Source organism: Cnephaeus nilssonii, assembly GCF_951640355.1.
Source record: "Cnephaeus nilssonii genome assembly, chromosome: 1".
NCBI classification, from domain to species: Eukaryota; Metazoa; Chordata; class Mammalia; order Chiroptera; family Vespertilionidae; genus Cnephaeus; species Cnephaeus nilssonii.
In genome coordinates, this window is record NC_137072.1 from 41939550 (window position 1) to 41958325 (window position 18776).

At 39.3% G+C, this 18776-nt stretch overlaps 1 pseudogene across 1 annotated transcript; it reads right to left on the reverse strand.

The window, feature by feature from the left end:
- Positions 1-11785: 11785 nt before the first annotated feature.
- LOC307102783 (propionyl-CoA carboxylase beta chain, mitochondrial-like) lies at positions 11786-13616 on the reverse strand (annotated as a pseudogene). Its single transcript has 2 exons — positions 12494-13616; positions 11786-12250 (listed from the first exon to the last, which is right to left on the reverse strand). The product of its transcript is annotated as a propionyl-CoA carboxylase beta chain, mitochondrial-like (transcript).
- Between the last annotated feature and the right edge of the window lie 5160 nt (positions 13617-18776).

Genomic DNA, 18776 nt, shown 5'->3' on the forward strand with positions numbered 1-18776 from the left:
GCCGGTTTAGGCCCGATCCCTGTGGATTGGGCCTAAACTCGCAGTCAGACATCTCCCAAGGGATCCCGGATTGCTAGAGGGTGCAGGCCGGGCTGAGGGACACCCCCCACCCCCGTCCATGCACGAATTTCGTGCACCGGGCCTCTAGTCATGATATAAAAATGAAGCTGAGTCCAGCCAGCATGGCTCAGTGGTTGAGCATTAACCTATGAACCAGGAGGTCCTGGTTCGATCCCCAGTGTGGGGCATGCAGGAGGCAGCAGATCAATGAGCCTCTCTCATTATTGATGTTTCTCTCTGTTCCTCTCCCTTCCTTTCTGAAATCAATAAAATACAGTAGGTCCTCAGGTTACGTCGGAGATCCATTCCTACGGTGCGACGTAATGTGATTTTCACCATAAGTTGGAACCCACCTACATAAGCACCTACATCACTCACATGGAGCACATACACAGCAGTAATGAAGTGAAACAGTAAAAAAAAATTTTAAAGAAAGATAACAATTCCTGACCTTTACTTGTGGTAAATAAATAATAAAAAACATAAAGCACATATGTACATATGTCGAAATGACAGAACTTTTTTTTTTTTAATAAATAAATGGGAGATGCCAACGTAACCACAAAATGACTTACATCAAACCTGATGTAACCCAAGGATTGTCTGTATATATGTATTTTTTTAAAAATGAAGCTGAGCCCTAACTGGTTTGGCTCAGTAAATAGAGTGTCAGCCTGTGGACTGAAAGGTCCCAGGTTCTATTCCGGTCAAGGGCATGTACCTTGGTTGTGGGCACATCCCCAGAAGGAGGTGTGCAGGAGGCAGCTGATCCATGTTTCTCTCTCGTCGATGTTTCTAACTCTCTATCCCTCTCCCTTCCTCTCTGTAAAAAATCAATAAAATATATATATTAAAAAAAAACCACTATCCTTTCTGCCCTAACCAGTTTGGCTCAGTGGATAGAGCGTCGGCCTGCGGACTGAAGGGTCCCAGGTTCGATTCCAGTCAAGGGCATGTACCTTGGTTGCGGGCACATCCCCAGTGGGAGTTGTGCAGGAGGCAGCTGATCGATGTTTCTCTCTCATCGATGTTTCTGGCTCTCTATCCCTCTCCCTTCCTCTCTATAAAAAATCAATAAAAATAAATAAATAAATAAATAAATAAATAAATAAATAAATAAATAAAACCTTGGAAATATCTAATGTTGTGACTCAGAAAGCCCTTCGTTCAGACACTAGGGCTTCTAGGAAGCTTAAGGGTACTTTCCCTCAGTAATCACAGCAGAAACCTTAAGTAGAAAAGGGCATATCTCAAACAGATTTGTAGATAATAATGTAGTAGACCCGAGTAGATTGACAGGTAACCCGCAAAATTGTTTGAGAATATTTGTTAGAGTCATTAGCAGCGTGGACTGATAGAAACAGAGATAGAACTAAAAGAAATGGGGCCTTTGGGCCTGAAAACTTCTACAGCAGAAATTAGACGGGGAAAAAAACTACACAGCTGCAAGCCTAGGCTACCTGCCATGAAAAGATAAGTTGACTCAGAAGGCAGAACCAAGAGCCTTAAAGGTAAGAGCCAAGAGACTTGGAAAATCACTCCCAGGAAGAAGTAGGAATAAGTTCTAGTGAAGGCACTTCCAATATTTACCTAGCCCAGTGGTCGGCAAACTCATTAGTCAACAGAGCCAAATATCAACAGTACAACGATTGAAATTTCTTTTGAGAGCCAAATTTTTTAAACTTAAACTTCTTCTAACGCCACTTCTTCAAAATAGACTCACCCAGGCCGTGGTATTTTGTGGAAGAGCCACACTCAAGGGGCCAAAGAGCCGCATGTGGCTCACGAGCCGCAGTTTGCCGACCATGGACCTAGCTGAATCGTAGTGTTACTGTGGACCAGACTCCTGTGTTCCTCTTGTTTTCCACCATTAAACAGGAATGTCTGTGCTGGTTATTGTATTTCTACCCCACCATTGTATGTTTGGCTTAGGGCGTGGGAGTGCAGATAATCTTATCTCTTTAGTTCACAGGTCTTCAGATCTCAGAACTGTTCTGAAAAGCTGTGCTTAAGAAACCACACCCAAAATGCCTCATCCACATCTGAGCCTAGTTGAGATGCTAAGATTCTAGACTTTGAGATGATATTTTATGGGATGAGACTTTTGGTGGTTACTTAGAACCTCTCTCATTGAGAGACAGAGGATGCACTCTAGTACTAGCCTCCAACATGCCCCCAAATAACCCCTGATTCCTGGTAGTCATGTCCCTGTGTAAGTCTCCTCCCATGCTAGATAGGGCTAATCTGTGTAACAAACAGTGTATTAACAGAATGACAATGTATAGCTTCCAACTAGGACATAAAGGATATTGTGGCTTCTGCCTTGCTCTCTGTTGGATGACTCACTCTTAGGGGAGTCTGATGTCTTGTCATGCTATGAGAAAACTCAAGCAGCCTTCAGGACAGCTCACTATGATGAGGAACTGAGCCAGCATGAACCTGACGGCCATGTAAGTGAGCCATCTTGGATGCAGATCTTCCTGCCCCAGCCAGGCTTTAGGAGATGGTTAGCCCTAACTGTGATTTTAACTGTAACCTCATGAGACACACTGAACCAAAACTACCCATTTAAGCTGCTCCCAAATTCTTCAGCCACAGAAATAGTGTAAGACAACAAATATTTGTTGTTTTCAGCCACTATATATGGGGGGTAATTTTTTAATGCAGCAACAGATAACTAATACAGTGAATTACAACTTCAGTATGAGGCAAAAGAATGAAATGACTACTTAAAAATGTTTGTGCTTTTTGACTGCATCATTTGAACAAAGGTTCTATATTAACTATGGTAATAATCCACTTCTAAAGTTACATTAATTTAAGATATTGTATGTGGTTTGAGTCATATACTTTAAAAGACATTGAGATTTAAAGGACTATCAGGATAGTGAAGACTTGACAAATATAACACAAAGAGTGCATGAGAACAACTGGTGATGTTCAAGCTTGAGTAGACAGGGGTGACATGGCATTTGTACATGTGTTTAAAGAGATAGCACATGAAAGATGTAATAGATATATTCTGCATATCCTGTGTTCCTTCAAGGGGGAGAAAAAGAACAAAACGCTAATAAAAGTTATTAAAATGATTTATAAGACATAAAACAAAGAACAAAGAAGGTAAGCATAAATCATTTTGTCCACTGGGAATCATTTCATTATTACTATAATTGTGTTGCATTCATTTCCCTTATACGCCTTACGCGCTCAGGCGCACCATTTCTCTCCATTACTACCAGCAGCGAATATTTTAGGAGCTGATTGCCACGTCATTAGTCTTGGATTGACTTGTTTGGTGTGCTCAACAGGAAATATTTCGCTTTCAGAGAACAAGAAAAATAGGTTTATTTGTGTTACACTTATTAATTTGTGCAGTTATTCAGTGTCTGGTAAGTTAATATTCAAGAAAAAATATTAATTTTTATTACAATGTTCTATTTTATGTCAATGATTACTCATTTATTTCAGCCCTTTGTATTCAGCATGTCTCTGTCAAAATAAACCTATGTTTCTATGAAAATTGAAGCTTTTGTTTCTTTGCGGCCCACATAAACTTAAATCTTGTTTATTTGGTCTGTGTTAGCCTTTGAGTTTGACATGATTGATCTAGAGGGTCCTTTATGTGCCATATGTATAAGTGCTAAGCTTTCAATCAGCTAAGCAAAGTCATGTAATTGTTGATGACAGAGTTGGAAAAAAGAGCTGACAATTCCTAACTCTTAAATTCTCAAGGTACTATTCATAATTTTGGGGTCTTTAAGAGATATATTATTTTTTCTTAAATAATAAAAATAGCTCTAGCCAGTTTGGCTCAGTAAATAGAGCATCAGCCTGTGGACTGAAGGGTCCTGAGTTCGAGTCTGATCAAGGGCACATACCTGGGTTGCAGGGTCCTGGCCCTGGTCGGAGGCATGCAGGAGGCAACCAATTGATGTGTCTCTCTCACATCGGTGATTCTCTTTGTCTCTCCCTCTCTCTTCTACTCTCTCTAAAAATCAATGGAAAAAAAATATCCTCGGGTGAGGATTAAAAATAAAAATAAATAGATAATAAAAATAAAACTGCATGGAAGATGAATTGATGTCCTCATACTTAAAAATAGCTTTGGAATTATTGTTAGGAGAGTATTTGAAATTATAAAAACAATATATCTGCAATACTTTATTTATTAGAAAATTTTGTCTAATGCAATAATATTTCTTTAAACAGAAATGTGGAAAATAAAACCATAGTCTTTTACCAATTGTCTTTGAAGTTATAAAATAATCTTTTTTAAGTTTTACCATCTATAAATGAATAATTTATGTAGAGCACATGTGAATGTTATGCAAACATTGATTTGCTTTCTATCATACTTTAAAAATGAAGATCCTGATAAGCATAATTATATTTTAAAAAATATTTTCATTTTCCAAATTATGACAGTGATCGTAATTTTACTAGAATGATGTATATTAAAATGCCAACCTTAAGTCTAAAGTAAACAGTTTTTTTGATGTTACACAGGCTCAGTGTTCTGAGCTCTTCCCCAAGAATGCCAAAGCCCATTCTTAAATTGTTTTCTTAGAAAAATCTTATGTTTAAGAATTTTTCTTATCATTGCTCCTCCAGTCTAAGCTTCCTAAGTTATTTTTCTATCATCATTAATTTTATTTTATATTACCAGTATAGATTAAGTAGAAAAATATATAAGGCAAAGTATTCATAAATACATCAACATTCAAAGGATACTTGCCTTTCAAAATCTTAGTTAATATGCCAAGATTTCCAGATTAGAGTTCAAAGTTCTTAAATTCTTTGCTTTCTAACGGAGGAAGAATGTCTGCTTTTTTCACATCTTACAAAATATGTTCCCAGCCTATGAGCCTTCACCAGTCCCTGGGATCCACTGGGATTAACATTTATAAACTGCAAATACACAAAAAGCCAGGGGCCAAGGCTTTGCAAATAGGCAGAAATTTGTTTTCCTTGTGGTGGTAAAATGAGGTAATCTTAAGAATCATTAAGGAGGATGGAAAACACTCATTTTCAATGTATATTGCAATTAAATTCAGTTTCTTTAAAAACTGAATTGGTCTGGGTTTAGAATCTGGAAAATTTCTAAGACAGTATATTTCTGATCATGACAATACCTACTTTTCACATTGGATGGCAATTTATATGTGATAATATTAAAGATGTTAAGTACTGAAAAAATAATGTATTTTGTTTCCTTCTTAGAAAGGCTGAGGGCTTTTTAATTCTAAAGCCACTGTTAAACTAGCTATGTTTGAAGATATAGTTTTAAGGACATTACAACATAAACCAAGTAAAAGATTGCCAGAATGTCTTTTAATACTGAGTATAATTTTTTATTGCTATGTATTTATTTTCTATAATGGGCAGTAACCTCATATAATTTTAAAAGAAAAGAAAATTATAAATGTAAAATGAATGAATTTCTATTTTCTGAAATGTATAAATTAAATGACAGTATCAAAACATCTCATTGTATTGGCATATAGAATATTTATGAAAATTTAATATTCTTTTAAAGTCACAATTTAAAGTGAGTTTTCACAGTTTTTGACTTCAAAGAAAATTCATCTATCTTCAACAAAAGTTAGTCCTAATATATTTCAGTTGTGGTTCTTCCTTTGTGGCTCTGATATACTTAAGTTCACAGTAAAAGACTATGGTTAATTCAGTACATTATAACACTGTAGAAATATATATTATTTTAAATAGTGTAGTAGGGAAGAAGAGAGATTCAGTGTGGAATACTCTGACCATTAGGGATTCATAAGTCACCTATCCTCTTTCATCATTCTTAAGTGGAAACAAGATCAAAACCATTAATTCAATAGCACAAATATTCAGATTGCATTCTTTTGAGAAGTGTTTTAGGGGAAAGTGTTTGGAGAATGCAGTTTGGAGGACATCTGGCCCATTCACACACAAATAAATAGTAGTAAATACTAGACTTAGAGCTGCCAAAATTGACAATTTATATTCTAAACATGTCTAATATTTGGAAGACTCTAAAACTTTTCTTTAAATTCTGAGCTCCTATAATAGTTTCCCAATGATAAAAAAAAAATAGAAATGTCACTCTTTTAAGTAAAGGATTTGAGAAAGCATTTAAAATACATAGTTAAAGAAACATAAATGTAATTAAGTTATTAGGAAAATTTTAGTTTAAGAAGACCACTAAATTGTGAGCTAAAATGGATCTTTTTTATCTTTGTATATTCAGATCCTAACAGTATCCAGCATCAGGTAGAAATTCACTAAATATGTATTGAGTGAATTATTTCATAAATAAAACTATCATTTAAAAATATAGAGCATCTTTGGTATTATTAAATTTGGGATTAATTCAATTATAATAACACAGTTTGTTTTATTTTCAAGGGCCAAATCTATATTATTAAATACCAACATTTAACAGGTGATCAAAACTTAACCCTTTGCAACAGCATGGATGGACCTGGAGAACAGTATGCTAAGTGAAATAAGCCAGTCAGAGAAAGACAAGTATCATGTGATTTCACTTATCTGTGGAATTTAATGAACAAACTGAATAGAGAAAGATTCAGACGTAGAGAGCAAGCAGACAGCTCTGGTAGTGGTGATGGGAGGTGGGGGAGCTCAGAGGGATTGAATAAAAAAGAAAATAAAGGAGAGAGAGAACTCATGGACCTGGACAACGGTGTGGTGATTGCAGGAGTGGGGGCGGTAGGAGTAGAAGAGGGCATAGAGGGGACACATGATGATGGAAAAAATAAAATTAAAAAGACTTAATAAAATTAGGTGCAATTGTATAAATACTATTTATTAATTCCATATTAATTTTGTTTAAAAGTATTTTTCTGGCTAAATCCTAAGTGTTAAATATATCAAATAGGATGCAAACCTAAATGAATTGTTGAGGGTAAGTCACCAACAACTAAAAAACAGAAATGTATAGCAGAAATATGAATAGGTCTGCACATCTGTCACTTATGTTACTAACTGGGATAAGTATCTTCATTCAATTGAATATGGAGTTTATTTGCATTTATTTCAGACACTTGGAATCTAGCTATTGTGACAGTGATTGTTGTTGAAATTTTAATGGGTTAGATGTGGTGCCAGCATTTCTTGTACTAAAAGGGCAAATGTGTGAAAGTTACAATAAAATGGAAATGCTGATAGATGTCTGGCTTGAGTATTCCTACCATGGATATAATCTAGCTTGTGTTTTCAAGCTCTCTTTTCTTCCCAGATGCTTCAAAGAAAACCTCTAAACAAACCTTGAAATGACATTGCATCTTCCCTGAGACCTGTCTCATGAATTCTGCATATTTTTACTCTCAAATTACGTAGTCTAGGACTACTAAATGTATAGAGCTAAGCAAAATAATACTAATTTACTAAAAAGAATTGCTCCCTCTAGTGAATTCACAATATTACTTCACTTTTTGGCACTGCTGCACTGAGTAATGTAATAAATGATATAAATGATGATGACTATTAGGTTGATGATCGTGGTCTGGCCTACTTTTGTGATATTACATTTTAATGTTTTCTGTGCTTGAATACAGGGAAGTTTCATAATGATTGATTAGAGCTGCTTGCTGGATATTTTAGAACACTACATTAAAAACCTTGCTCTGAAAAAATTTATTGCTAAAACTCTTCAGATTACTTTTGAAACCCATTTGGAACCATGTTATTTTGAGGGCTATGGCCATGTTAACATTAGCAAAGTTTAGTGAGGGAGTTAAAGCAATTGTCCTAATAATTGTTATGATGGGAATAAATTTAATTGGAACCTAATTCTAGATGTGATGGCTGTCTTTGCTCTGGCTACCATATACCTCAGAAAAATTAAGACATTATCAATCTTATTCCTCTCTTCCAGTCAGAAATGTTGTGCAACCAATGATACAGATCTAAAAATATTTTAAATTCTTTGGAGTTTTATTTAAGTCATTATACCTGAATATAAAGTCAAATACTGGGACAGCCGTGAAAGGCAGAGCATGATTTCTCAATTTGTTAATGCAAACCTGGTCTTCAAATAATTCATTTTAAATCACAGGAAGGAGAAATTAAAATTGAGAAGTTGCATGGGTGATTAGATTTACACACCTGATTAGATTAAATATGGCAATAATAATGGGACAAAACAAAACGATCTATCAGGAGATTCACTCTTTTTCAAAGCAGGGTTCCATTTTCTGTGAAATTTAAATTACCTGGGTAATTATTGCTATACTCAACCATTTGGCCTGAATAGGCAAAGCCTTTTTACAATGTAATCTCAGTTAACATAGCAGATGGCACCGGTTACCAATCCCATCAAGTTATCGTTTTCTCTGTCCCAATAATATTCGGGTAACTCCACCTTCCAAGTGCTCAGCAAATATTAATTCATCATTGCAAGCACTCCTAGGAGGGGGCAGAACATTTTAATAAATAAAGTATAGTCTAGAATAAATTACTTGAAAGCACCCGTGAAAGACAAGCAGAGAAACTAAAAAAAAAAAAAAAAATTAAATGACTTTATTAATTATGTGAAAGAAGGTAATATTGTTTTAGGAGTCACTCTCCCTTGAAGTAATTTCAGGAGGAACTCGTGGGAGTAAGGGGCCCATCACGGTTTTAAAATGTTTTGATTCCACTCTCTTTTCTCAGGTGAAGGAACCATTAGTAGGATTTCCATGGAGACGTGACTAAGTCCAGGCAAGGCACGAGCCTGCTGGCAGGTCCCAGCCGGCCCGCCTTCCCGGTCCCTGGGTCCGCCCCGGGCACTCCGGGGGCAGCGTGGCGGGGATCCCGGCCCGGAGCCCACCCAGGTCCTCGTCGGGGTTCCGCTCCCCTGTCCCCTGTCCCCTGTCCCCGGCTTCCTCCTTCCCCTCCGAGGCCGAGCGCGCCGTGTGCTGAGAAGCCTGGAGCCCTCCCTGGTCCTCTGGGCCTGTCTGGCTCCGGGTTGGAGGTGGATGGAGGTGGATGGAGGTGGATGGAGGTGGATGGAGGTGGTTGGAGGTGGATGGAGGTGGATGGAGGTGGGTGGAGGTGGGTGGAGGTGGGTGGAGGTGGGTGGAGGTGGATGGAGGTGGATGGAGGTGGATGGGGCGCGCTGTGACCCGGGGGACCGGCCGGCGGCTGCTGGGGGTGGGGGTGGGCAAGGCCCCGGAGGGCGGAGGCGCGACCCCTGCCGGCCGCCCTGGAAGAAGCGGAGGCCACCCTCTGGGGCCCCGGAGAACAGGGAAGGGTGTTCCACCCCGGGAAGGCGCCTGAGGTTTGCGGTTTCCCCATCACACACGTTTCCAACTGATGGAGCCTGGGTAAAAGTCCTGGGAGGCGAGGATCTGCGAAACTCTGCACGTCCTCTCTGAGGCAGTGACTCAGTTTGGGGAAACTTAAAAAATGCCAGCCCCTCCCTGGACGCTCACCGAGCTTTCTGATCCGTCCTGTAGACGGGTGTCGCGTGAGCACCGTTTGCGCCCCAGCAGGAGAGCTGTCACTGTGGGCAAACCTTACATCCCAGGAGCACGCTGAGTTTTATTCACCGTAACCTTGGTGTCTTTGTAGCAATAACTGACAAGAAAGAACACTTTATTTCTTTACTTATTCATCTTTCATTTCTTAAGAGGAAGGAGAAAGACGGGGGTATAAATCAAGAACATATTTTTTGGTATATTCCAGCCTTTTTCTTGCCCTGTTGGAGAAAGGGGCCCCTTTTGAAAAGATGCAATGAGATTCAGGTAAATTCACTGTTTCTTGGGTGGAGGAGATATTTCTATTTTCCTCAAAATATTTCCACTTTTGGTCACTCCTATACAGAGAGAAAGCCTAAGGGGCAGCTGGATTTCAGTTCCTCGAACCTATCTGTCTTCATTTAGGTTTTTGCCAGTTTTTTCTTTTCTTATAATAAAATACTCATGTCATCTCCATGATTCAGATAATAGCTTATTCAGTTGATAGCCTATCTCTGTCCACAAAGCATTTTAGGTAGTTTTTAAAACTACACATATAAAAGAGAACACAAATAAAATATAAGCATTAAGAACACTCAAGCTGTGGTGAGACTATGCATAATGGCTAAAATTGATTTGGCTCTGAGCTTCCTTGAGTTCCTTGGATGAAACGTACTCTCTGCTCGGAGCAAATACAGTCACGAGCTGTGTAATGCAGGGATATGCTCTGAGAAATGCATCATTAGGCAATTTCATCATGGTGCAAGACAACATAGAGTGCACTCACACAATGTAAATGGTATAACCTAAATTTGTGTACCTAATGGTACACACGTAGGATATATGGTATAGCCTATTGCTCCCAGACTACAAATTGGTACAGCATGTTACTGTCCTGAGTATGGTAGGCAACTATAACACGATGATAAGTATCTAAACAAAGAAAAGGTACAGTAAAAATATGGCATAAAAGATAAATGGTTCACCTGTATAGGGCCCTTTCCATGAACAGAACTTGCAGGACTACAAGTTGCTCTGGGTGAGTCAGTGAGTCAGTGAGTGGTGAGTGAATGTAAAGGCCTGGGACATTACTGTACGCTACTATGGACTTTATAAACACTGTACACTTAGGCTATACTAAATTAATCAAACAACATGAGATTAAATCAAACACAAGAGATAATTATGCAATAAAGAGATATGATAAATGAGATATACAAGGCTGCATATATGTGCATAACATTACATTGATGCTTTACAACAAGCTTTTATTGTTATAAGTGGAAAGAGTACACTCTAAAATAACAATAAAGAATGTAGTAGCCCTGGCCAGGTAGCTCAGTTGGTTAGAGTGTCATCCTGATATGCCAAGATTGCGGGTTCAATCCCCGGTCAGGGCATGTGTACGAATTAACCAATGGATACATAAATAAGTGGAACAACAAATCAATGTTTCTCTCTCTCTCTCTCTCTCTCTCTCTCTCTCTCTCAAATCAATAAAATAATTTTTTTTAAATGTCGTAAATGAATGGTGGTTACAAGAGGGAAAAGATGGTGGGGGAGAGCAAGGTGGGTAAAGGATGTCAAATATATGGTAATGGAAGGAAACTAGACTTGTGTGAGGAGCACACAAATTATATCCGTGTACACCTGAAAATTATATAATTATTAGCCAGTGTTTCCCTGATAGATTTAATTTATAAAATTGAAGTATACATTTTTAAGTATAGTATAGTAAATACATAAATTTATAACATAGTCACATTATTATCAAATATTATGTACTGCATATACTTATATGTGCTATACTTTTATATGACTGGCAGCACAGTAGGTTTGTTTACACCAGCATCACCACAAACATGTGAGTAATATGTTGCACTATGACTTTAAGACAGTTATGGCATCATTAGGCGATAGGAAATACTCAGCTCCATTATAATCTTATGGGATTACCATCATATATGCAGTCATAATGGGGCACATGATTATAGTAAAAAAATAAGAGGCACTTTGGTTTCTGTAAGGCCACTTTGTAAAATCCCTAACCTGCCACTAGAGGCTGCTCTTAATTCTTTTTTAAAATTGATTAACATGTTTAATAAAGCAAATAATTTTGCAGTATGGCACAAATGAAATCTTTCTAGAATTTAATAAACTTGTTATTCCAAGTAATTACTGTTATTTAGATTCAATGGTTTCATGATTGCAGAAAAGGAAGGGATGAGTTCAAATGGGCAGGAAGTAATCAGCTCTTGGTTTATTTTCCTTTGATGAGTTTACAATGGGATATTTGCATGCTTCCTCCAAGGATGTTATACCTTCTTGCTGGCTAAAACATCCAGGTCACAGCAAATCCAGGCACATGTCGAGACAGGCTGAATGATGTCATCCACAAATCCTCTCACTGCTGCAGGAAAAGGACTGGCAAACTTGTTGATATATTCTGCTTGAGCATCTTCCACATTCTCATGCCCTTTGAAAGTGATCTCCATAGAACCTTTCGCTCCCATGACTGCAATCTCTGCTGTGGGCCAGGTATAGTTGGTGTCACCACATAGGTGTTTGGAGCTCATGACAGCATAGGCACCACCATAGGCCTTCCTGGTGATGACTGTGACTTTGGGCACAGTTGCCTCAGCAAATGCGTAGAGAAGTTTGGCACCATGCTGGATGGTGCCCCTGTATTCCTGTGCTGTGCCAGGCAGAAAGCCAGGGACATCAACAAAAGTGATGAATGGAATGTCATTTTGTTTGTTTGTTTTTCTTTTAAAAAACATTTTTTATTGATTTCAGAAAGGAAGGTAAAGAGAGCAAGATAAACATCAATGATGAGAGAGAACCATTGCATGCCCTCCCCGCCCCCCCCGACTCACTGGGGATCGAGCCCACAACCTAGGCATGTGCCCTGACTGGGAATCAAACCATGACCTCTTGGTTCATAGGTCAATGCTCAACCACTGAGCCACACCAGCCAGGCCTGGAATGTTGAATGCATCACAGAATCGGACAAAACGAGCCCCTTTCACAGAAGAATTAATATCCAAGCACCCTGAAGCCACCTTCGGTTGGTTGCCAACAATTCCAACCATCCTCCTATTCCTTCTTGCAAAACCAGTAATGATGTTCTGGGCATAATTGGGCATGATCTCAAAAAATTCTCTCTCATCAGCAACAGAATGTATGATGTCCACCATGTTGAAGGCTGTGGTAGGTTCCAAAGGGACAATTGTGTTGAGCTCAGGAACAGGCAGTCACTGGGATCATGGCAGTCACGGATGGGAACCGGGTTCTGGCTACTGAGGGGCAGGTAATGGAAGAACTCCGGGAGATTGCACAGGGTGTCCACATCATTTTCCAAAGCTCTGTGAGCACACCTGACATGGTGGTGTGGGTCCTGGCACCACCTAGCTCCTCCTGCCTCACGTCCTCGTTGGTGACAGACTTCACAACATCAGGGCCAGCGATGAACAGGTAGGAGGTGTCCTTTGCCATGAACGTGAAGTGTGTTAGGGCTGGGGAGTAGTCAGCCCCACCAGCACACGGGCCCATGATGGGAGATATCGGAGGGGTGACTCCCAATACCATGACATTCCTCAGAAAGATGTCTGCGGAGTCGGCCAAAGACTCTACTCCCTCTTGGACCCGTGCTCCCCCAGAGTCATTCAGTCCAATCCCTGGAGCCCCATGTCATGGCCTGATCCATGCTTTTGCAGAACTTTTGGACATGTGCTCCTGACAGACTGCCTCCAAAAACGATAAAACCCTGACTGAAGACCTAAACCAATCTTCGGTTGATTCGGCCCTGTGTAGTGACAACCTTGTCTCCAGGAAACTTATTCTCATCAGCAGCCATTCCCCAATCTGCACATCTGTGTTCCACAAACATGTCACTCTCAACAAAACTGTCAGGGTCCAGCAAGAGAGGACCTGCTCTCTGGCCGTTAGCTTTCCTCGCTGGTGCTGCGCATCGATGAGGCGCTGGCCCTCTGTGCCCGCAGCGATGGGGACTGGAGACCCACTGGCTGCAGCCCCCCCAAACCCAGACTGCTCACCCCAGCGCACAGCCTTGCTCCAGCCGCCGGCCCCCAAGCGAGTTGCCTCCGCCATATTTCTGCTCTTAATTCTTTTTTTAAAAAAAATATGTATTTATTATTTTTAAAATATATTTTCATTTATTTCAAGAGAAGAAGGGAGATGGAGAGATAGAAACATCAATGATGAGAGAAGATCAGTCATCAGCTGCCTCCTTCACGCCCCACACCAAGGATTGAGCCCAAACGAGCATGTGCTCTGGCCAGGAATCTAACGGTGACCTCCTGGCTCATAGGCAGAGGCTCAACCACTGAGCCACACCAGCTGGGCTGCTCTTAAATCTTAATATGTGAAGGCTAATCTAGTGAAAGAGCTTTTTCCAAAGTCAGTAAGGAGCTGGAAATTACTTTGGAAATTGCATTGCTTTGCTATTTACATTTTGATGTTTTTTCCCCTCCATTTCTTTATTTCAAATTATTATTTTTGGTTTATATCAGTTCTGTTTTATGTTTTATTGATGGTATCTAAATAGAAGATGAAGGCACACTTACTTTTGACTTATGCTTTTGTATTTCAGCACTGGATGTAAGCCTGGGATGTTTTTCATTGTTGTTATCAAGTTTCTTTCTTTCTTTCTTTCTTTCTTTCTTTCTTTCTTTCTTTCTTTCTTTCTTTCTTTCTTTCTTCCTTCCTTCCTTCCTTCCTTCCTTCCTTCCTTCCTTCCTTCCTTCCTTCCTTCCTTTTTTTGCAGTTAGAAAGAAAACCTACTTTTTATTATTTATTAAGGCACAATTTGTGACCAAAATGCAGTGTCCATCACTTTTCCTATTCATTATAGTGAACTAAATGTTTTTTTTTCTTTTACCCACTCTCTTTTTAATAAAACAAGGGATATTCAAAAAGGACTTTTCCAATGGCACAATATAATTATATCTCAAATAAGTAAACACTAAGTGATTAAAGAGGGGAGCTGTGCTCCACCTTGTTGAAGGTAGAGTACCTGCATCAATTGTGTGGACTTCTGCACAAGAGACTTATAGACTCAATCCCATTTGTTAATTTACTTAATCATCTATTTTTTTAATTTTATTTTATTGTTTAAAGTATTACAAATAGTAGTACATATGTCTCCCTTTTTTCTCATTGACCTTCCCCCAGCCTCCCCACTCCCCCCCCCCCCCCGGCACATGCCCTCACCACCCTCCCTCCCCAGAGTCTTGTGTCCATTGGTTATGCCTATATGCATGCATACAAGTCCTTCGGTTGATCTCTTACCTCCCCCCCTCCCACCCCTAGCCCTCCCAGCATTCCCTCTGTAGTTTGACAATCTGTTTGATGCTTCACTGCCTCTGTATCTATTTTTGTTCATCAGTTTATAATGTTCTTTATTATCCATAAATGAGTGAGATCATGAGGTATTTTTCTTTCACTGACTGGCTTATTTCACTTAGCATAATGCTCTCCAGGTCCATCCATGCTGCTGTAAATGGTAAGAATTCCTTCTTTTTTTTAAAGCAGCATAGTATTCCATTGTGTAGATGTACCACAGTTTTCTAATCCATTCATCTGCTGATAGGCATTTAGGCTGTTTCCAAAACTTAGCTATTATAAATTGTGCTGCTATCACCATAGGGGTGCATATATCCTTTCTGATTGGTGTTTCTAGTTTCTTGGGATATATTCCTAGAAGTGGTATTACTGGGTCAAATGGAAGTTCCATTTTTTATTTTTTGAGGAAACACCATACTGTTTTCCACAGTGGCTGCACCAGTCTGCATTCCCAGAAAAAGTGCACAAGGGTTCCTTTTTCTCTGAATCCTCGCCAGCACTTGTCATTTGTTGATTTGTTAATGATAGCCATTCTGACAGGTGTGAGATGGTACCTCATTGTCATTTTTATTTGCATCTCTCAGATGATTAGTGACTTTAAGCATGTTTTCATATGTCTCTTGGCTTTCTGAATGTCTTCTTTCGAAAAGTGTCTATATAGGTCCTTTGCCCATTTTTTGATTGGATTGTTTATCTTTCTTTTGTTAAGTTGTATGAGTTCCCTGTAAATGTTGGAGATTAAACCCTTATCGGAGATAACATTGGCAAATGTGTCCTCCCACGCAGTGGGATTTCTTGTTTTGTTGATGGTTTCTTTTGCTGTGCAGAAGCTTTTTATTTTTATGTAGTCTCATTTGTTTATTTTCTCTTTAGTTTCCATTGTCCTAGGAGCTGTATCGGTAAAGATAGTGCTATGACAAATATCTGCTATTTTGCTGCCTATGGCTTCTTCTAAGATTTTTATGGTTTCCCATCTTTATCCATTTTGAGTTTATTTTTGTGTATGGTGGTCTAGTTCCATTTTTTGCAAGTATCTGTCCAGTTTTTCCCAACGCCATTTATTGAAGATACTGTCTTGTCTCCATTGTATGCTCTTGCCTCCTTTGTCAAATATTAATTGAGCATACTGGCTTGTGTCGATATCTGGGTTCTCTGTTCTGTTCCACTGGTCTATATGTCTGTTCTGGTGCCAGTACCAGGCAGTTTTGAGAACAGTGACTTTGTAGTATAGCTTAATATCTGGTATTGTGATCCCTCCAACATTGTTCTTCTTTCTCAAGATTGCTGCAGCTATTTGGGGTCTTTTTTTTTTATTCCAGATGAATTTTTGGAGAATTTGTTCTAGGTCTTTGAAGTATGCTGTTGGTATTTTAATGGAGATTGCGTTGAATTTATAGATTGCTTTGGGTAGTATGGACATTTTAATGATGTTGGTTCTACCAATCCATGAACATGGTATATTCTTCTATTTGTTCATGTCTTCTTCTATCTCTCTCTTTCTCTCTCTCTCTCTCTTTTTTTTTTTTTTTTTAGCATCCTGAAATGTTCTGAGTATAGGTTCTTTGTCTCCTTGGTTAAGTTTATTCCTGGGTATATTAAATTTTTTTGTTGCAATGGTAAATGGGATTGCTATTTTAATTTCTCTTTCTGTGAGTTCATTATTGGTGTATAGATTAATCATCTATTTATATCAGTGTGACTCGTGGATATTTTTTAATACTTGGGTTATAATTCAGCACTTCCTCATTTATCACAGCAGTCCCGCTTTGGCCATTGGAGCTCTTTCTGATGGCTCCTGTGTCCCTCTGACAGACCTCCATAATTGTGAGGTTTTGTTTTGTTTCTCAGCACTTCCTTCCTTTCTCACGCCCATAAGATGCTCCAGGCTCATTTTGTATATTTACAGCCCCAGTCCTAGAATCAGTCATTTTCCCAAGGAGTCCTGGTTTAGTTTGTTGGAGAATAGTTTTAGAAACCAACATATGGGTGCTAAATATGCTCAATACTACTTGGGTGTTATTGCTTCTAGTTTTTGTCAGCTGATAGAGCAAGGAAATATATGTGTGCACATTGATCTCTCTGTATACACATGTCTATATGTATCTCTATATGAAACCATCTGTGATTATATTAAAATACTAGAGGCCCAGTGCATGATTTAATCATGCACCTGGTGCACCAGCGGGCTGGCTGTCCGCCGGTGCACCAGGCCTTCCGAAAGCCTCCTGCGCGGCGGAGGCTTTCGAAAGGCCTTGTGCCGGAGCAGACAGCCGGCCAGCTCCCCTGCTTTGGCTTTTGATCGCGGGGGAGCTGGCCGGCTGTCTGCTGGTGCACCAGGCCTTCCGAAAGCCTCCGGCGCAGCCATGGCACAGACGCTGAGCTCAGCGTCCTGCTGCCCCAATCAGCTACCCCAGCCACCCTGAGTCCCGCCCCTTGCGCCTCCTGCTGGCCCAATTGTGGGCGTAGTGGAGTGATGGTAATTTACATATTACCATTTTATTATGTAGGATACATGCATCCACACTGATGTCTCAAATTTTAATCCATCATCACAGGGATTTTTCTAGCTTCCCTCCCTTGCTTATCTCTAATCTTCCATTCCAATAGTGAAAACCCTGGTTTCCCCCATCCGCCATCCATGTGCTTGATTGTTCAATTCTACCACACATGTGTAGCAGTATTAGAATTGTTAACCATAGCTGAAACTGGTTTGGCTCAGTGGATAGATCGTCGGCCTGCAGACTGAAAGGTTCCAGGTTCGATTCCGGTCAAGGGCATGTACATTGGTTGCGGGCACATCCCCGGTAGGGGGTGTGCAGGAGGCAGCTGGTCAATGTTTCTCTCTCATCGATGTTTCTAGCTCTCTATCCCTCTCCTTTCCTCTCTGTAAGAAATCAATAAAATATATTTTTAAAAAAAGAATTGTTAACCATAACTCTTTTGAGAAAAAACTACATCAACTAAAGTACTGAGCTTATGTATTGTTTATTCTGCTCTTAGTCTCATAGACTCCACTAATTTTCAGTTACAGAGGTCAGCTCCTTTTCCTATAGCCCATTCAGTGATGCTATAAATTGTTTTAGTCACATTCTGTATTCTGGATCTTTTGTGTCGTAAATCAGCGAGTGAGATACAAGACGCCTTAATGAGCCAATTAATTAGGAATCATTTATTGTATGCAGCCCAGAGGGAAGTGTTTCTTCCAAATTTCTGAGTGAAGTCACACAGGAAGTTTCCCATATTTATACCTTTTGAGCTTCTTTGTCTGCAGATTTTACAAAGAGCTCTGTGTGGATTATTGTTACAGTCAGTTGTAACCTTGAATACATAATGAGTTAGTACTTGGCATAAGAATATGGGAATTATTATCAGTATTAGTCTATATTAGTCTATTACATTAGATGGCTAGCTTGCAAGGTCAGACAGTTAAGTTTATCTTTTTCTATTATTCAAACTAAAAACAAAGTCATTTTATAGAATAAGAGACTATCTTAAAGTGACAGAGCTTACAATGACAGAGTTTATAGGACAAGGGACTATCTAACAATAGCAGAGAATTTCAAACAACAGTTTTTATACAAGATGGAGGTTACTTTGCTTCAGATCCTCTAACATCTTAAATTATTTTTTTTTCTAATTTGCACATGTTAATGTTTATCTTTGTGCTGTAAAATTCTTTGCGTTTTGACAAATGCAAGAGACTGGACTTTAGATACAGAGTTTGAAGGCACCCCTATATATATGACATTTAAAGCCATGCAGTGTTGGAGCCCTAGGCATAACAGGTGGAATGAAAAACAGGAACACAGGAGAGAAACCAAGATGGCGGCAAACCAAGATGTTGCTGCCTCGCACAACCACTTCAAAACTACAACTAAAAGACAAAATGGACATCATCCAGAACCA